Genomic DNA, 18,684 nt, shown 5'->3' on the forward strand with positions numbered 1-18,684 from the left:
ATACTATTCTTAAATTGCAGAAAATTTAGGCCTAAGCCCATAAGTGTGCCGCTCAGCGGTAAAGTACCGCTCAGCGGTAAGTGCGTGAGTTGGTTTCTTCCCCTCAGCGGCCATTTTTCCCCTCAGCAGATCCCCCGTGAGCTCCTAAGTGCCGCTCAGCGGTAAACTGCCGCTGAGCGACAGTTGCGGCTTCTCCTTTTGCACTTTTTGATGTCTTTTCTGATTCCATCTCTCTCCTTCTTCACTTCTTTCACCAAATTCACCTTAAAACCTACACAAAAACACTGAAATCAAGCATAAACCTGTCCAGCTCTCTTATTTCGGAAAATATGAACAAAAGCATGATTTCAAGCTAGTTTCTAAGGGTTAAAGGTTGCTTTTAGTATCAATTTCAAGCATAAAAATAACAGTTTTTCAACTATTATCAATATCAAACCCTTGTTTTTAATCTATCCCGAAATTTGAGATTTCTCAGTTTTACTATACGTACTCAGTCTCGTGATTAATACCAGTTGAACGTTCGTTCTTTTGAACTTTCATGAATCTTTGCACGAGGTGGTTAAACGAGATGTTTACTAATGAAAGATGTAGGAAAAGAGATATAAATATGTTGTGGATTATGAACGAGCGTTCCAGGGAGGAACGACTCATGTATGAATATTTAAATTGGTAATGTATGAATGTGGGCATGTTAAGCTGGCTGTTCATCCTGATGTTCCGTGAGTACTCGTCTTCACGTAGAGGAGGGTAGGTCATGTGTGGGAACGGCAGGAGGTCCCGTCCTTAGGGGTACTTTGGATGAATAGGACTAACCTCGGGTGGCAGCTGATGAGAGTATTCCAGTTACTACATCACCCAGGTGCATGAACGCTTGTAGCTACACAGAATTCATACAGTCCGGACAGTCAGTCTAGTAATAGGCTTTGTATGATTCGTATGTTGAAATTCTCTTGTGTGATTGGATTGTTTGAAATATATGTTTATTCATGAAATAAACATACATAAGCTTACCCTGTATTTCTGTCGTGTCTTGTTTTGTACGTCTGTCTTGTCGTTGCAATTATCATCCGCGTGGATGTGAGCAGAAGCGGACGCACTGTTGGAAGATGCGCTGGAAGAAGAAAATTTGGAGGAAGAGAACCTCATCGATGTTGAAGTCAAGGCCGAACCGTAGGACGTCCGGTTAGTAGTATAGTTTAGTTAGTGTAAGGTGGTCGTTCGATCACCTTCCTTTTTGTTAGAAATGACCGTTCGGTAATTCCTTTTGTAAACCGTTCTGTCAAGTTTGTACCGCTGTATAGTTAAATTTGAAACTCTTTCTGTATATGCCGTTCGGCCAGAATCGCACGCTTTCCTTAGTATAAGACTGAACTGATATTTTATTTAATGTAATTATTCTATTATATAGTTTATTGTTGTATTTTTAGGATGTTACATTAGTGGTATCAGAGCAGTTTTGTTCTCTTAAGGACACTGTAGGTTATGAGTACACTATGTTTGTTGTGTGCTTAATATTCGTTTGATGAGTTATTTTAAACTCTTTGAACTTAACTAACGATCTTTTTCTCTGCTTCTCAGAGAACTAATGGCACCAAGACCTCCTCCTCAACCGCAACCCACCGAGCGTGATGCATCCGACAACACCAGGTTGTTGGAATCAGTAATGGAAGCGCTACAGCAGCAGAATGTTGCCTTGGTGCAGCAGAACGCGGCCGCTTTACAGAGTCTGAAAGTCGCACGTGCCAACTCTAAAGCGACCCAACGACAGGTAATGGAGATTATCGCGACTACGAGGAATACAGCTGGAGCGTCCACTTCCAACGCTACCCATCAGACCAAATGGAGCTTAGAGAGTTTCCAACATCACCCTACTAAATTCAATGGCAAGTGTCTACCGGATGAGGCCGACCAGTGGTTGAGGGACATGGAAAGAATATACAATGCCAAGAGGTGTCCAGACGACAATCGCTTGGCATTCACTGAGTATCTGGTGATTGGGGAAGCCAGTAATTGGTGAACGAGCATGAAGGCGATATTAGTGGACGCTCAAAGTCCCATTTCATGGGAATTATTCAGAAGCAAGTTCTATGAAGAATACTTCCCAGATAGCGTTCGTTTTGCAAAGGAGGTGGAGTTTCTCCAGTTGGTTCAAGGTGGGATGTCCGTGTCGAAATACACCAACAAGTTTAAACACCTAGTGAGATTTAACACTATGGCGACCAGTGAGGAATGGCAGTGTAGGAAGTTTGAGAATGGGCTGAGGAGTGATTTGAAGCTACTAATATCCATCATATGTATTAGGTCATTTCCTGCCATGGTTGAGAGAGCTAAGGTATTGGAGAAGAACGTGGCAAAAGTGGAGCAACAGAAGAAACAGCAGCAACAGGCATCTAGAGGGCCAATATCTTCAAGAAGCAATGTAAATTTGAGGAGAAATCCTTACGCTCGTCCAGCTCAAACATCAAATTCTGGAGGGTCTCAAGTAGTGATTGTTGTCGGACGGTCTGGACAGCAAGGGACTGTGACATGTTTTTAGTGTGGAGGGCCACACTATCGTTCGTCATGTCCTCAGCTGGTGGGAGGAAAGTTTTGCGCTCGCTGTAAAAGAAATGGCCATCTGGAGAGTGAGTGCAACATGGGAGGACGAGCGGTCATGAGGCCGCCGAACGCTGGAAGAGCTCAACAAGCGAGAGGCGGTCGAGCACAAGCGGCTGGGCGAGTTTACGCTATAACGGGCGCGGAAGCAGCAAGCTCAGGTACCCTTATCACTAGCACTTGCTTGTTGTATGGAATGTCTTGCTGTGTGTTGTATGATTCGGGGGCAACACACTCCTTCGTGTCGAAGGCGTGCGTTGAGAAATTGGGGTTAGCTGAGAGCGAGATGCAGTTCGACTTGGTGGTGTCAACCCCAGCGGCTGGTGAGGTTAGGACGTCTACTATGTGTGTTAGATGTCCTATTGAGGTGGAAGGGTGTAGATATAAGGTAAACCTCATCTGTTTACCTTTAAAGGAGTTAGAAGTGATCTTAGGAATGGATTGGTTGGCTGCCAATCACATTCTCATTGACTGTGGTGAAAAGAGGTTAGTGTTTCCGGATGAAGAAGAAGAAGAGTTATCGGTGACGCTCGGTCAACTAAAGGAGGACATCATGGAGGGCGCCAGCTGTTTTCTGATAATGACACACGCGGATGAAGAGTTTGATAATTTAAGTCGTGAACGATCGTTCAGTGGTAAGCTGAGTGAAGGACGATCGGTGGTGGATGAATTCCCGGACATCTTTCCAGATGAAGTACCCGGACTACCTCCTCCACGAGAGGTAGAATTCACAATTGATTTAGTATCGACGGCAGGGCCCATCTCTGCACTGTATCGAATGTCACCAGCGGAGTTGACTGAACTCAAGAAGCAAATATAAGATCTAATGGATAAGAAATTTATCAGACCGAGCGCATCACCTTGGGGAGCGCCTGTTCTTTTGGTAAAGAAGAAGGATGGCAGCTCTCGGCTCTATATCGATTACAGATAGTTAAACAAGCTGACCATCAAGAACAAGTATCCCCTGCCTCGGATTGACGATCTGCTGGACCAACTACATGGTGCGACCATATTCTCGAAGATTGACTTGCGATCGGGATATCATCAAATTCGGGTTAAGGAAGGGGACATCCAGAAGACTACTTTCAGGTCTTGTTACGGACACTACGAGTACGTAGTGATGCCGTTCGGTGTCACTAATGCGCCAACGATCTTTATGGACTACATGAATCGCATCTTCAGGCCATACCTGGACAAGTTTGTGGTCGTCTTCATTGATGACATCCTTGTCTACTCCAAGAGCTGTGAAGAACATGAAGAACACTTGAGGGTAGTACTTAGTGTATTAAGAGAAAAGGAGTTGTACGCTAAGCTATCTAAGTGTGAATTTTGGATGAAGAAAGTACAGTTCTTGGGGCACGTAGTCTCTGCTGGAGGAATCTTAGTGGATCCGGCCAAGGTACGAGCGGTGCTGGAATGAGAGAGTCCGCGTTCGGTCATTGAGGTCAGAAGTTTCGTGGGGCTTACGGCTACTATAGGCGTTTTATTGAAGGATTTTCTAAGATAGTAGCGCCGCTAACTCAGTTGACCAGAAAAGATCACCCGTTCGCTTGGACCGATCGGTGTGAATCTAGTTTCCAAGAACTGAAGCGGAAGTTGACGAGCGCTCCAGTCTTGGTTATTCCTGACACGGCCAAACCGTTCGAAGTATACTGCGATGCTTCTCATCAAGGTTTGGGATGTGTACTTATGCAAGAAAGAAGGGCGGTCGCGTACGCTTCTCGACAGCTGAAGATTCACGAGAAGAACTACCCGACGCAGGACTTGGAATTGGCAGCGGTCGTCTTCGCGTTGAAGATTTGGAGGCACTACTTGTACGGATCTACATTCCAAGTCTTCAGTGATCATAAGAGTCTCAAATACCTCTTTGATCAGAAAGAGTTGAATATGAGACAGAGGCATTGGCTGGAGTTCTTGAAGGATTATGATTTTGAACTGCTTTATCATCCGGGGAAGGCTAATATGGTGGCGGACGCCTTAAGCAGAAAAGCAGTTCATGTCTTGGTTATGATGGTAAGAGAACTCAATTTGGTTGAGAGCTTTAGAGATCTAAGGTTACAGTTCGACTTAGAATCGAACAGTATCAGATGCTGTAACCTTAGAATATCCAATAACGTTTTTGACCGAATCAGAGAGAAGCAGTCAGCGGACGAAGACTTGGCGAAAATTTTGGGTGCACTCGGTACAGATCAAGCCAAGTGTTTCAACACTGGAACAGACGGTCTCTTACGCCATAGAGATAGAACGTGCATTCCCAATGATGGCGAGCTGAAGCGGATCATCCTTGAAGAAGGACATCAAAGCCGTCTTAGCATGCATCCAGGCATGACTAAGATGTATCAGGACCTCAGGAAATCATTCTGGTGGCCAGGAATGAAGAGTGATGTCGCTCGTTTTGTGGCATCATGTCTAACCTGTCAACGTGCAAAGGCGGAGCATCAGAGGCCGGGCGATCTACTACAGCAGTTGGAGATTCCTGAATGGAAGTGGGACAGCATCTCAATGGATTTCGTGACCCACTTACCCCGCACGATGAAGAATCACAACTCCATCTGGGTAATAGTGGATTGGCTGACGAAGAGCGCTCACTTCTTAGCCGTTAATTTGAAGATGTCCATGGCAAACTTGGCTAAACTCTACATCAATGAGATCGTTCGTCTACATGGAGTGTCATCCAGTATCATCTCTGACCGAGACACAAGGTTTACTTCTCGGTTTTAGCAGTCCCTGCAAAGTGAATTGGGAAGCAAACTACAGATGAGTTCAGCATATCACCCTCAGACGGACGGTCAATCCGAGAGGACCATCCAGACGCTTGAAGACTTACTGAGGATGTGCGTTCTAGATCATATGGGCATATGGGATGAGATCCTACCGCTAGTGTAATTTACCTACAACAATAGCTTCCAGTCTAGCATCGGAATGGCTCCGTTTGAAGCTCTCTACGGGAGGAAGTGCCGAACACCACTGTGTTGGTTCCAGGAAGGAGAGAAGGTGTTAACTGGACCTGAGCTCATTCAACAGATGACCGAGAAGGTGAAGTTGATCCAAGAAAGGTTGAAGACGTCTCGGAGCAGGCAGAAGTCTTACGCGGATAAGAGGAGAAGACCTTTGGAGTTCGCTGCAGGAGATCATGTTTTCCTTAGACTAAATCCAACCACTTGAGTGGGCAGAGCCGTTCGTCCAAAGAAGCTATCCCCCAAGTTCATCGGACCTTATCAAATTTTGAGGAAGATCGGACCGGTGGCATACGAGTTATCCTTGCCTCCTCAACTGTCCAATCTTCATCCAGTCTTCCACGTTTCTCAACTCCGAAAGTACATAGCTGACCCTTCTCACATACTGGAGTTAGAAGACGTTCGTCTCCGTCAAGACCGCACGCTGGAAATGCAACCAGTTCGCGTTGAAGACAGCCGCATCAAGTACTATAAGAGGAAAGCCATCCGTTTGGTGAAAGTGGTCTGGGACGAGAAGACGGGTGACTCTACATGGGAAGTGGAGGATGCCATGAGGGACTTGTATCCTCATCTATTTTCGGGTAAGTTTTAAATTTTCGAGGACGAAAATTTTTGTAGTTGGAGGGAATGTCAGACCTCATTAAAACGCACCCAAAACCCCTCTGCGCGGACGCCAGGTGTCAAGCAATTAGAATTCTGAAATCAGATAATGGAAGGCAGGTGTCGGCAAAAGAGCGGACGCTCGTTTGGACGTGGGAAGAAAATGATTGTTTCTGAAACTTCCGTCCCACTCTCCTCTGCATGCACCCTCCTTCCCAAACTCTGAACTTTTCATTTTCTCCTCCTTCTCACTAGAAACTATATCCTCTCTTTAAGAAAACTCGCCCTTTCTCTTCTCCCATCATCATTCAGAGACCGTAGAAGCGTTCCCGGCGTCATAAGCTTCATTCTGAACCGAAAAGTTCCGAGTTCTTAAACTGGTAAGTCTTTTGTCCTTAGTCGTTCGTTCTGTAGTTGATAACAGTTGAAAAACTGTTATTTTCATGCTTAAAATTGAGACTAAAAGCAACCTTTAGACTTAGAAACTAGCTTGAAATCATACTTTTATCCATATTTTCAGAAATAAGAGAGCTGGACAGGTTTATGCTTGATTTCAGTATTTTTGTGCAGATTTTAAGGTGAATTTAGTGAAAGAAGTGAAGAATGAGAAAGATGGAATCAGAAAAGGAATCAAAGAGTGCAAAAGGAGAAGCCGAAGGCACCGCTCAGCGGCACTTTACCGCTGAGCGGCACTCAGAAGGTCACGGGAGGTCCGCTGAGGGGCAAAATGGCCGCTGAGGGGAAGAAAAGAGACGCGCACTCACCGCTGAGCGGTACTTTACCGCTGAGCGGCACACTTATGGGCTTGGGCTTAGATTTTTTGTAATTTTAGAATAGTATATAAGCTTTAGGACGTCCTAGGGTTTGTATCTTTGGCAGAACGGAGGCAAACACTTTCTCTTCCACCCCTTTGAAGGAGGATCTTGGATGCTCAGGCTACCTCTTCACCTTTATTGGGTTTATTCTTTCATACTTTCATTGTAATTCATCTAGGTTCACCATGAATATGGTGAACTAAACCTTGTATGTTTGTTGGGGAATCAATGTAATCGCTTGAAGCTCTCATATATGGAATTTATGCTTGCATCTTAATCTAAGATTTATGCTTTCTTTCATCATTAGTTAGGGTTTTTCCTCTTTGCTTAATGCTTGCATTGTTTAACTCATTCGATGCATGATTATTAGTTTTGTCGATACGGGAACGTACGGGGAAGTCTAGATCCGGGGAATTTCTCCCAATAATTTGTTGGTTGTCGTTAAGCTCCTGCACTTATGAACTGATCATTAGGAATGCTAGGAATTGTATGAACTCGTGATTAGGGAGAAGCCTTCTAGAAAGGTACTTTAGAGAGTGGCATTAACAATGATGATTTGAATGTTGAATTCCTAAAATATATGAGAGTGGATAAGATGAAATTGACCCCCAACAACATATTCATTCATATATTCCATTGAAAGTGTTTATCTTTTGATTTTTGCCATTGATCAAAACTTCATGCATACATGTTTATTTTCGTCTCTTGCATATTAAACTCCAAATATTTCGTCTTTAAGTCTTAGCTAATCAAGAAATCACATAACTAAACTAGGCCGTGAGTGCTTTGGGAAGAACGATACTTGGTCTTACCAAGTTTATTACTTGAACGATTCGGTCATACTTGCCGATTGAAAAACAAGTTTTTGACATCATATTTTGGTGTTCATAAATTTGTCCATCAAGTTTTTCGCGCCGTTGCCGGGGACTCGTGGTTTAACTGGTTAATTTGTGTGATTATTGATTATCTTTGACTTTAATTTTGAATTTCTGTTTTTATTTTTCTGTTTTTATTTTATTTTATCTTATTTGATTAGATTAGATTTTATTTTATTTTATTTGATTAGATTTTATTTTATTTTTATCTTTTAGATTAGGTTAGATTTTATTTTTATTCTATCTCATTTTATTCTATCTTCTGAATCTTTTATCTTCTGAATATATATCTTCTATATCTTTTTGTGCTAACAAATATTTTCTAGGGTTTTGTTTTCTTGTGTATGCAGGAGGCAATTCGAACTAGGAGTAAGAAAACAACAGAACCTCTTCTTGAAGGTCTAGACGAAAGTAGAAGGAGGAGAAGAATCAGAACGTCTAGAGAACTTTTCCCTTCTCCAGAAACTCTCCTACAATCATCACCACAAGGTTCTGTTCATAGCACAGGAAGTATGGAGAACAATAATGCTAGAAGAACTCTTGCAGATTATACTAATATTGCTGGACCTCAGCACTTTAACAGCATAGCTAGACCTAGAGTCAATGCAGCCAATATGGAGGTCAAACCAGCACTAATTCAACTGGTGAAGAGTAATCAATTTAATGGGTTATCTCATGAAAGCCCATATGAGCACCTTACTACCTTTAATGAGATTTGCAACACAGTCAAGATTAATCGGGTGCCAGACGAAGCTATCAAACTTAGCTTGTTTCCTTTCTCATTGGGAGGCAATGCTAAACTTTGGTTGAATTCTTTTCCAGAAGAAAGTTTCACAGAGTGGGAAGCAGTGGTCACAAAATTTTTAAACAAGTACTTCCCACAATCTAAGGTGACCAAAGGCAAGCAAGAGATTTCCTCATTCAAGCAGGGCATGGAAGAATCACTGGGGCATGCATGGGACAGGTATAAAAGCTTGTTACGTAAAACTCCCACGCATGGTTTTGAAGATCAAGAAGTAGTCTTAACTTTCCTTGGAGGGCTTGGTTCACAAACCAAGATGATGCTGGACGCCTCAGCAGGAGGCAATATTAAATAGAAGACTCCAGAGGAAGCAACTGAAATTATAGAAAACATGGCTACTAGTGATAATGAGCTGCACAGTGAGAGAGGAGCTCCTATGCAACAAAAAGGAGTTCTTCAATTACAAACACATGATGCCTTGCTAGCTTAGAATAAAATTCTAACTCAACAGCTGGAGACTCTGACTAAAACTTTGGCTCAATTACCTAAAGAGTTGAAATCTGCTGCACAGGTACAAACCCAGTTGTGCAAATTATGTGGAGGTGATCATGTCAATGGTCAGTGTGCTTTTCCAGTGGAAGCCGTGGAGGATGTTAATTTCATGGCTAATCAATTTCCATACCGTCAAGGGAATTATAATCAAGGGTGGAAACCACATCCGAGCATTGGCCAAGGACAAACTGGGCAAGCTAATCAATATAATAAGCAGCAGCAGCAACCAACCTTGTGGCAACAGTTATCTATGCTTAATGAAAGACAAACAAGGTTGGAAGAAACTCTTCAGCAATTCATCCAGAAAACAGAATCTTCTCAAAAGAGCACTGAAGCTGCTATAAAGAATTGGGAGATTCAAATGGGTCAGATTACCAAGCAATTGGAAGAGAGGCCAAATAGAAATTTTGGGGCTAATACTGAGGTTAACCCCAGAGAAGAGTGCAAAGTGGTAAAGAGTGTTAATGAAGAGATAATTGAGTTAGAAGAAGGAGAAACAGAAGAAAGGAGAGAAGTAGAAAGAAAGAACACTTTTCCTTTCCCAACAAATCAAGAGAAACAAATGGACTTCACAGAGTTATTCAGAATGGTGGATAATGACGCACCTTGGGAACAAATTCTACAGAAAATTGCAGTTTACACAAAATCAGATGAAGGAACCTCTACAAAGAAGAGACGTAGAGATGTTGAGGAAGAAAAGTGTATAACTGTTAAGAAAGAGTCATTCCCACCTAAAGCACCAGATCCAGGTAGTTTTTCTATTCCTTATACTATAGGGAAGAAAAAGGTAAAGAAAGCTCTCCTTGATTTAGGTTCAAGTGTTAACTTGATACCTTATTCTTTACTGGAGCAAATTGGCGAGGTTAAAATGAAACCTGTAAAGGTTAATTTAGTAATGGCCGATGGATCTTCAAAGGAGCCATGTGGGATTGCAGAAGACATTGTAGTTTGTGTTGGCAAACTTCAGCTCTTGGCAGACTTTGTGGTGATGAAAATGGAGACCGAGAGAATACCTATCATACTTGGAAGACCGTTTATGAAAACGGCCAGGGCCATCATAGATGTACATGAAGGTATAGTAGTGCTTCAGGACAAAGAGGAGAGAGTGGTGGTGGATGTCTTCAAAGATGAGACGCAAGCAAAGGAGGAAGAGGCTAGTTATAAAGCTGCATTTCGAGATGCACCCATGACTAGACATAAAGATGAAGATCTTGAGGTTTCAGGTAACCATTGTTTGTTGTTTCAGGTACCCAAGGAAGAGGAGATTGGAAGAGGAGAAGAAATTCCTAGAGACTGGAAGAAAAGAAGACTCCAACTTGGCACACCAGTAAGAATCAAGAACAAGTTGTGGGTTGTGAAGGGCTTTAAAGAGAAGGAGATGATAGAGATAGAGTCTCCATATTCGAGAAGAACCAAGACAGTCTAAAGGAAGCAGTTGAGAAGTTGGTGGACTGATAACATCAACTATAAAGAAGATGGAACTTGAACTTTATTGGGTCAAGCTAATGACGTTAAAAGAGCGCTTGCTGGGAGGCAACCCAGTGATTTGCAAACTTTTGATTTGGATTTTGGTTTTGTAATTTTTACTTTGTGGTCATTATCTTGTAAATATTTTGTTGGATCCAGCATCTACTGAAGGATGCTAGGTGGTTAAGTATCTACTGAAGGATACTAGGGTTGAAACACCTACTAATGGGTGTTAGTGGATTTTTGGGTCAGGCTCGTGACGTTAAACAAGCGCTACCTGGGAGGCAACCCAGTTGATTGATTGTTTCTGTTTGTTTATTTTAATTAGGATTTGCATAAGCATTTTTAACATTGAATTGCAGGGAACCCATGAGGGGCATGTAGGGAAGACACGTAGGTTAAGAAAAGAAGGAGAGGAACACATCACGAAAGTGCCGCTGAGCGGTATTTTACCGTTGAGCGGTACTCTCGCAGATTGGGCTTTAGTTCCCCTTAGCGGATCCCGAGCCCATTAGGGTATTTTTAAACCCTAAGCTGCGCAAAGTCTTATACTTTCTGGCTTTTCTCTGCACAAACACTTCCACACATCTTCTCCTAGGTTTTCCACATCTTTTCACTCTTACCTCTTAAGAAAAAAATCTCTTTCACTCACTTTTTCACTAGTGTGCCATCAAAGTTTGGGGTTGGAAGAGAGCATTCTAGGTTGGAAGCATTCTCATTGCATCTAGCATCTCCACCCAAGTAATTTAAATGCATTTTGTTCATTCTAGGGTTCTTGAATTTCAATGTGATTGTCAAAGCATGAATATTTAGGGGTTTTGATTTTTATGCATGATTTGATGATATATTTGATGTTTGAACCGATTAAACTGCATGATCATGAACTGGAAAACTGAAAATTGCATTTGGGTGGAGTTAGGACAGCTTTAAAATAGGTTTTTTCAAAAATCTGCAGAGTTACCGCTGAGGGGTAATCTGCCGCTGAGCGGCACTCTGCCAGATTTGGTTTTTCTGAAATTTTGCGTGTTGGACTGTGGCACTGGTGGCGCTGAGGGGAAATTCTGGCCCTCAGCGGTGGTTTAGCTTCGAAAGGAGTTGTGTTCTGTGTTTTACTAATGATTAACATCATGTTCTGTGGTTTTGTTTGTGTTTTGAATGTAGGAATGGCATCTTCATCAGGAAAAAGATTGAAAACCATGGCAACCAAGAGAAAGGAAAAGGAACCAGAGCAACCCCATTCTGGCAGGTTCCTCTCTAGGAAACATGAGAAGCACTTTAGGGTGGTTCAGGACAGGAGACTTCTGATGGAAAGAAAGGTTGGAATGATACCTAACTTTGCTCCTCAATTTGGAGAGCAAGTGTTAGGGAATGATTGGGGAAAGCTAGCCACTTATCCTGCACCTGCCAACATAGCTGTGGTGAAGGAATTTTACACCAATGCAAAGAAGATTGGTGATTATCCAGCTGAGAATTATTTGGGCTATGTTAGAGGCCATGCTATCAAGTATGATCCTGATTCTATCAACAACTTCCTGGATACTGTATGGGCTGGTGAGCAATGTCAGTTTGCTCTTTGCATGGAGGAAGGTGCTGATTTTGAGGATGTGGAGAGAGTGTTGTGTATACCTGGAGGACACTTCCAAAGGAATAGATCTGGCTCAGTGGTTAACATTAGGAGGATAGATTTGAATCCTCTTGCAAAATATTGGATGGCATTTTCTCATGCCAACATTCAGCCATGTTCACATGTGTCAGATATTACTCTCAGCAGGGCACTATTCATCTACTGTGCTATCAGAAATTTGAATGTTAATATTGGGCAGGTGATAGCTGATGAAATTAGTGTATGTGCTAACACCTCAAACAACAAAGCACCGCTAGGACATCCTTCTTTGATCACTCACCTTTGCAAGCTAGCTGGGGTGGACACTTCTGTTCCACCATTTGAGAGGCCAAGAAAAGCTATTGATGAGGCTTATTATAAACAGTACTGTGGAGGTGAGGATGTAGCTCAGCCAGTTCCACCACGCCGGGCTCGTAGAGAGAGAGGGCCAGCACAGAGCCAGACATCTGCTGATACACATGAAGCAGAACCATTCCAGATGAGGGACATGTATATGTCTCTTATAGGTGCTCAGTTGCAATCCATTCACAGAGGGCAGGTGGCCACTGCTGAGATGATAGTGGGGATGTATGATACACCTCCAGCCCACAGGTGGACTATGGATGAATTCCACAATGTAGTAGCTTGGCCAGAAGAACCAGTACATGGAGGAGGAGCTGGAGCAGCTGAAGCTTCAGCTAGAGATATGGAAGAAGATGAAGCTGAGGAGGAGGATGCATTTGATGATGATGAAGATGAGGAGGAAGAGGAAGATACAGAGGACAGCTCAGACTGATGAGGAGCTGAGATAGCATTTACTGATGAATGCTATCATATGATTATGCTTTTGTGATTTATGTTTTCTGAACTTATTTATTTTTGTTTTTAGATTAGGTTTGATGTACTCTATTGAACACCTGGTTTGTTATGATGGTTTGCTATTAACTGTGATTGTGTGATAAGTACTGCTTGATGATGCTTATTGATTGATTGATGTTGAGATAGATGTGCACATTAAAATGCTTATACAGGTGATTCACAAGCTTTGTGAACAAATGCATGATATTATGATTGTGATTGTGAGATTAAGCAGGATGTGTATGTCAAATGTGAATGAGCTTATATGTGAGGTTTTGAGCTCCAGAGTTTTTGGTATGATTGAATGCTATTACTTTGAAAGCATGAATGATTTTGCCCAGGTTTTCTATGATTGAATCAATTGCTTGTTTTGCATCATGTGATCAAGGCCATTTGTTGGAACCCTTTTTATTGGCCAAATTCATAAAGTTAGCCTACTAAAAGAGAACACGTTGTGTTCTATCCTTTGAACCCTTAGCCTTGAACATACACTGAAAACCTTTGATTGAAAATCTTTACCTTGAGTTAAGTAGAAGATCTTGTATGGTATTGGTAAATGTTCAAGTTTGGGGTTGTTGGGAAAACATGAAAAGAAAAGCATTGAGCTAAGAGCTAAAAAGTAAGAATATGCAAAGTAAAAGAAAAAGAAAAGAAAAGAAAAAGAAGTAAAGCTCAATGCAAATGCAAAGGTAAAAGAAAGTTGGGAATGAATAAGATGATTGTGTTGTTATGATTCTCTTAACTCAAGGATTTTGTGATCCAGAAAAACCAATTTTCTTGTTAGCCCAGCCACATTATAAGCCATTGAAAAGTCCTTGTGATGATGCATGCTTGTGAATGTTTTTGATTGTGGTAAAATGAAAGGCAAAGTTGATTCATGTGACATTGTGATAGTAGAGTGAATGAGTGATTACCTCTTATACACTTGTGTGTTGAGTGAAACACTTTACCTAGTGAGGAAATATTCCATAAGCACATGAACATCCATGCTTAATTGATTGATCATTCATGAAAAATAGCATTTGTTGGAATTTAAATGACTTTGTGAACACTAAAGCATGTGCACATCTTGAATGAACTCTTGGTCATAAGTTTGAGTGAAGTTGTTATTTATCTTGAAAAAGAGGATTTTTGAATGAGTGAACCATCATATGAATTGGTTGGAGATTGAGTTACATTTTGTTTGCTTGAGGACAAGCAAAGTTCTAAGTTTGGGGTTGTGATAACAGTTGAAAAACTGTTATTTTCATGCTTAAAATTGAGACTAAAAGCAACCTTTAGACTTAGAAACTAGCTTGAAATCATACTTTTATCCATATTTTCAGAAATAAGAGAGCTGGACAGGTTTATGCTTGATTTCAGTGTTTTTGTGCAGATTTTAAGGTGAATTTAGTGAAAGAAGTGAAGAATGAGAAAGATGGAATCAGAAAAGGAATCAAAGAGTGCAAAAGGAGAAGCCGAAGGCACCGCTCAGCGGCACTTTACCGCTGAGCGGCACTCAGAAGGTCACGGGAGGTCCGCTGAGGGGCAAAATGGCCGCTGAGGGGAAGAAAAGAGACGCGCACTCACCGCTGAGCGGTACTTTACCGCTGAGCGGCACACTTATGGGCTTGGGCTTAGATTTTTTGTAATTTTAGAATAGTATATAAGCTTTAGGACGTCCTAGGGTTTGTATCTTTGGCAGAACGGAGGCAAACACTTTCTCTTCCACCCCTTTGAAGGAGGATCTTGGATGCTCAGGCTACCTCTTCACCTTTATTGGGTTTATTCTTTCATACTTTCATTGTAATTCATCTAGGTTCACCATGAATATGGTGAACTAAACCTTGTATGTTTGTTGGGGAATCAATGTAATCGCTTGAAGCTCTCATATATGGAATTTATGCTTGCATCTTAATCTAAGATTTATGCTTTCTTTCATCATTAGTTAGGGTTTTTCCTCTTTGCTTAATGCTTGCATTGTTTAACTCATTCGATGCATGATTATTGGTTTTGTCGATACGGGAACGTACGGGGAATTCTAGATCCGGGGAATTTCTCCCAATAATTTGTTGGTTGTCGTTAAGCTCCTGCACTTATGAACTGATCATTAGGAATGCTAGGAATTGTATGAACTCGTGATTAGGGAGAAGCCTTCTAGAAAGGTACTTTAGAGAGTGGCATTAACAATGATGATTTGAATGTTGAATTCCTAAAATATATGAGAGTGGATAAGATGAAATTGACCCCCAACAACATATTCATTCATATATTCCATTGAAAGTGTTTATCTTTTGATTTTTGCCATTGATCAAAACTTCATGCATACATGTTTATTTTCGTCTCTTGCATATTAAACTCCAAATATTTCGTCTTTAAGTCTTAGCTAATCAAGAAATCACATAACTAAACTAGGCCGTGAGTGCTTTGGGAAGAACGATACTTGGTCTTACCAAGTTTATTACTTGAACGATTCGGTCATACTTGCCGATTGAAAAACAAGTTTTTGACATCATATTTTGGTGTTCATAAATTTGTCCATCAGTAGTACATGCAAACCAAGCCTCGGTTGCATGTTGATATCTTGTCTGATCCACTTTTGGTTTTTTTCTGTTAATTAGTTTAAGAGTTGTGGAACGTAAGGGTAGGAGAGATTTTAGTCAGACCAACCATACTTCTGCCTCTAAGACGATCGTTCACACTAGAGATAAGGGAAGCTTATCTAATTTAATTGTATGACTTTTGCACGTTCGTTAATATTGAATGCATGTTGCTGAGTGATGAATGATTTGAAGTATGATTGTTGATATGTTCGATTATATGTAGTATGATTAAATTGGTATGATATGGATTTATAAAGTTATGGAATTTTATATTAAGAAATGAGTTGAAGATAAGTGAGTTCTGAATATGATTTCCCTAAGAAAATGTACGTACGTTACTAAACGGTCCTGGACCGCTCGGTTTTCTAGTGAACCTGGGTAGTAGTGGATTCTTTCATTTGGGAAGAATCCTATTTGAGGACGAGTGTCTGTATTTCGAATCCTATTAACATCTGGTCTTATACCAGGCGTTCGTCCCAAGCAAGTGGTTGATATTAAATCAAGCACTCGTTCTACCCCTTTAAGTTAAATTTCTCAAGACGAGCGTTCGTTCAAAGCCCTCTAGGGTTCGCTCGCTATAGTGTTTAGTCTTTGACTAGCATTTAGATTTCTTGATACTAAACTCGATTAAACTAATTCCTCACAAGTGTTCGGTTTCTTCATGGGAATCAGTCTAAGTATTAATTTAGAATGTCTTAAAATCTCCTTATTTCTTAGTCTTATTCTGGAATTGTCGTTCTTGGTACGGTCTTTTTGATGGTCAGTTGAAGTTTTCAAGAGTCAGTTCATCTAATTGGCTCAGGGTTGTAAATGACTTTCGTTCTAATCGTTTTTAGAACATATGATGTCGCTCGTTAATTTCTCAACCGATATCAAACCCTTGTTTTTAATCTATCCCAAAATTTGAGATTTCTCAGTTTTACTATACGTACTGAGTCTCGTGATGAACGTGAGTACTCCTCTTCACATAGAGGAGGGTAGGTCATGTGTGGGAACGGCAGGAGGTCCCGTCCTTAGGGGTACTTTGGATGAATAGGACTAACCTCGGGTGGCAGCTGATGAGAGTATTCCAGTTACTACATCACCCGGGTGCACGAACGCCTGTAGCTACACAGATTTCATACAGTCCGGACAGTCAGTCTAGTAATAGGCTTTGTATGATTCGTATGTTGAAATTCTCTTGTGTGATTGGATTGTTTGAAATATATGTTTATTCATGAAATTAAATTACATAAGCTTACCCCGTATTTCTGTCGTGTCTTGTTTTGTACGTCCATCTTGTCGTTGCAATGATCATCCGTGTGGATGTGAGCAGAAGCGGACGCGCTGTTGGAAGATGCGCTAGAAGAAGAAAATTTGGAGGAAGAGAACCTCGTCGATGTTGAAGTCAAGGCCGAACCGTAGGACGTTCGGTTAGTAGTATAGTTTAGTTAGTGTAAGGTGGTCGTTCGATCACCTTCCTTTTTGTTAGAAATGACCGTTCGATAATTCCTTTTGTAAACCGTTCTGTCAAGTTTGTACTGCTGTATAGTTAAATTTGAATCTCTTTCTGTATATGTCGTTCGGCCAGAACCGCACGCTTTCCTTAGTGTAAGACTAAACTGATATTTTATTTAATGTAATTATTCTATTATATAGTTTATTGCTGTATTTTTGGGATGTTACAAAAACCGAAAAATAAAATAAAATAAAACTGGTTTAACCCTCGGCAAGTGTGACCGAATCGTATCAAGTAATAAACTCGGTAAGACCAAGTATCGTTCTCCCAAAGGACTCACGGCCTAGTTAGTTATATGATTTGTTGATTATTTAAGACTTGTGAACAATTGATTTTAGGTTTTAAATGCAAAAGACAATAATTGAACATGTATGCATGAGTTTGATCAATGGAAAAGAGGAAATCAAACACTTTAATGTATTAGATGGATGAGTATGTTGTTGGGGTAATCAATTTCATCTTATCCACTCTCATATACTTTAGGCATTCATCATTCTTTTCATGAATGTTAATGCCACTCTCTAAATCACCTTGCAAGAAGGCATATCCTTAATTACGAGTTCATACAATTCCTAGCATCCCTAATAATTAATTCTGAAGTGCAGAAGCTTAACGGCAACCAACCCTCATATTCCTATGTCTAGGCAATATGCTATTGGGAGAAATTCCCCGGATCTAGATTTCCCCGTACGTTCCCATATCGACAAAATCAATAATCATGGCATTGAATGAGTTAAACAATGCAAGCTTTAAGCAAGGAGGAAAAACCCTAACTAATGATGAAAGAAAGCATGTATCTTAAAATAAGATGTTAAAACACAAATTCCATATATGAGAGTTTCACAAGACTACATTGATTCCCCAACAACAATACAAGGTTTAGTTCACCATATTCATGGTGAAACTAGATGAACAATAATGAAAGAATGAAAGATAGAACCCTAGAAAGAGAAGAGGAGAGCCGTCACCATCTCCCAATCTACCCCTAAGGGGTGAAAAGTGTGTTTTTGCTTCCTCCCAGCCAAAGATACCAACCCTAGGACGTCCTAAAGCTTATATACTATTCTAAAAAATACAGAAAATTAGGCCCAAGCCCATAAAAGTTACAGAAAAGTGGGCCTAAGCCGAAAATAATGGCGCTCAGCGGTAAGTGCGTGTGTTGAATTCTTCCCCTCAACTGCACTTTCACCCCTCAGCGGAGCCAACGGATGTTCATTAGTGCCGCTCAACGGTAAACTGGCGCTGAGCGGTACTTGCGGCTTCTCTTCTTTTGCACTTTTTGAGTTCTTTTCTGATTCAATCTCTATCCTTCTTCACTTTTTTCATCAAATTCACCTTAAAACCTGCATAAAACACTAAAATCAAGCATAAACCTGTCCAACTCTCTTATTTCCAAAAATATAAACAAAAGCATGATTCCAAGCTAGTTTCTAAGTGTTAAAGGTTGCTTTTAGTATCAATTTTAAGCATAAAAATAATAGTTTTTCAACTGTTATCACTTTTCTCCCCTCAGCGGTGCCAACGGTTCTTTGCGAGTGCC

This window comes from Vigna angularis, chromosome 6 (genome assembly GCF_016808095.1).
Source record: "Vigna angularis cultivar LongXiaoDou No.4 chromosome 6, ASM1680809v1, whole genome shotgun sequence".
In the NCBI taxonomy this organism is placed as follows: domain Eukaryota; kingdom Viridiplantae; phylum Streptophyta; class Magnoliopsida; order Fabales; family Fabaceae; genus Vigna; species Vigna angularis.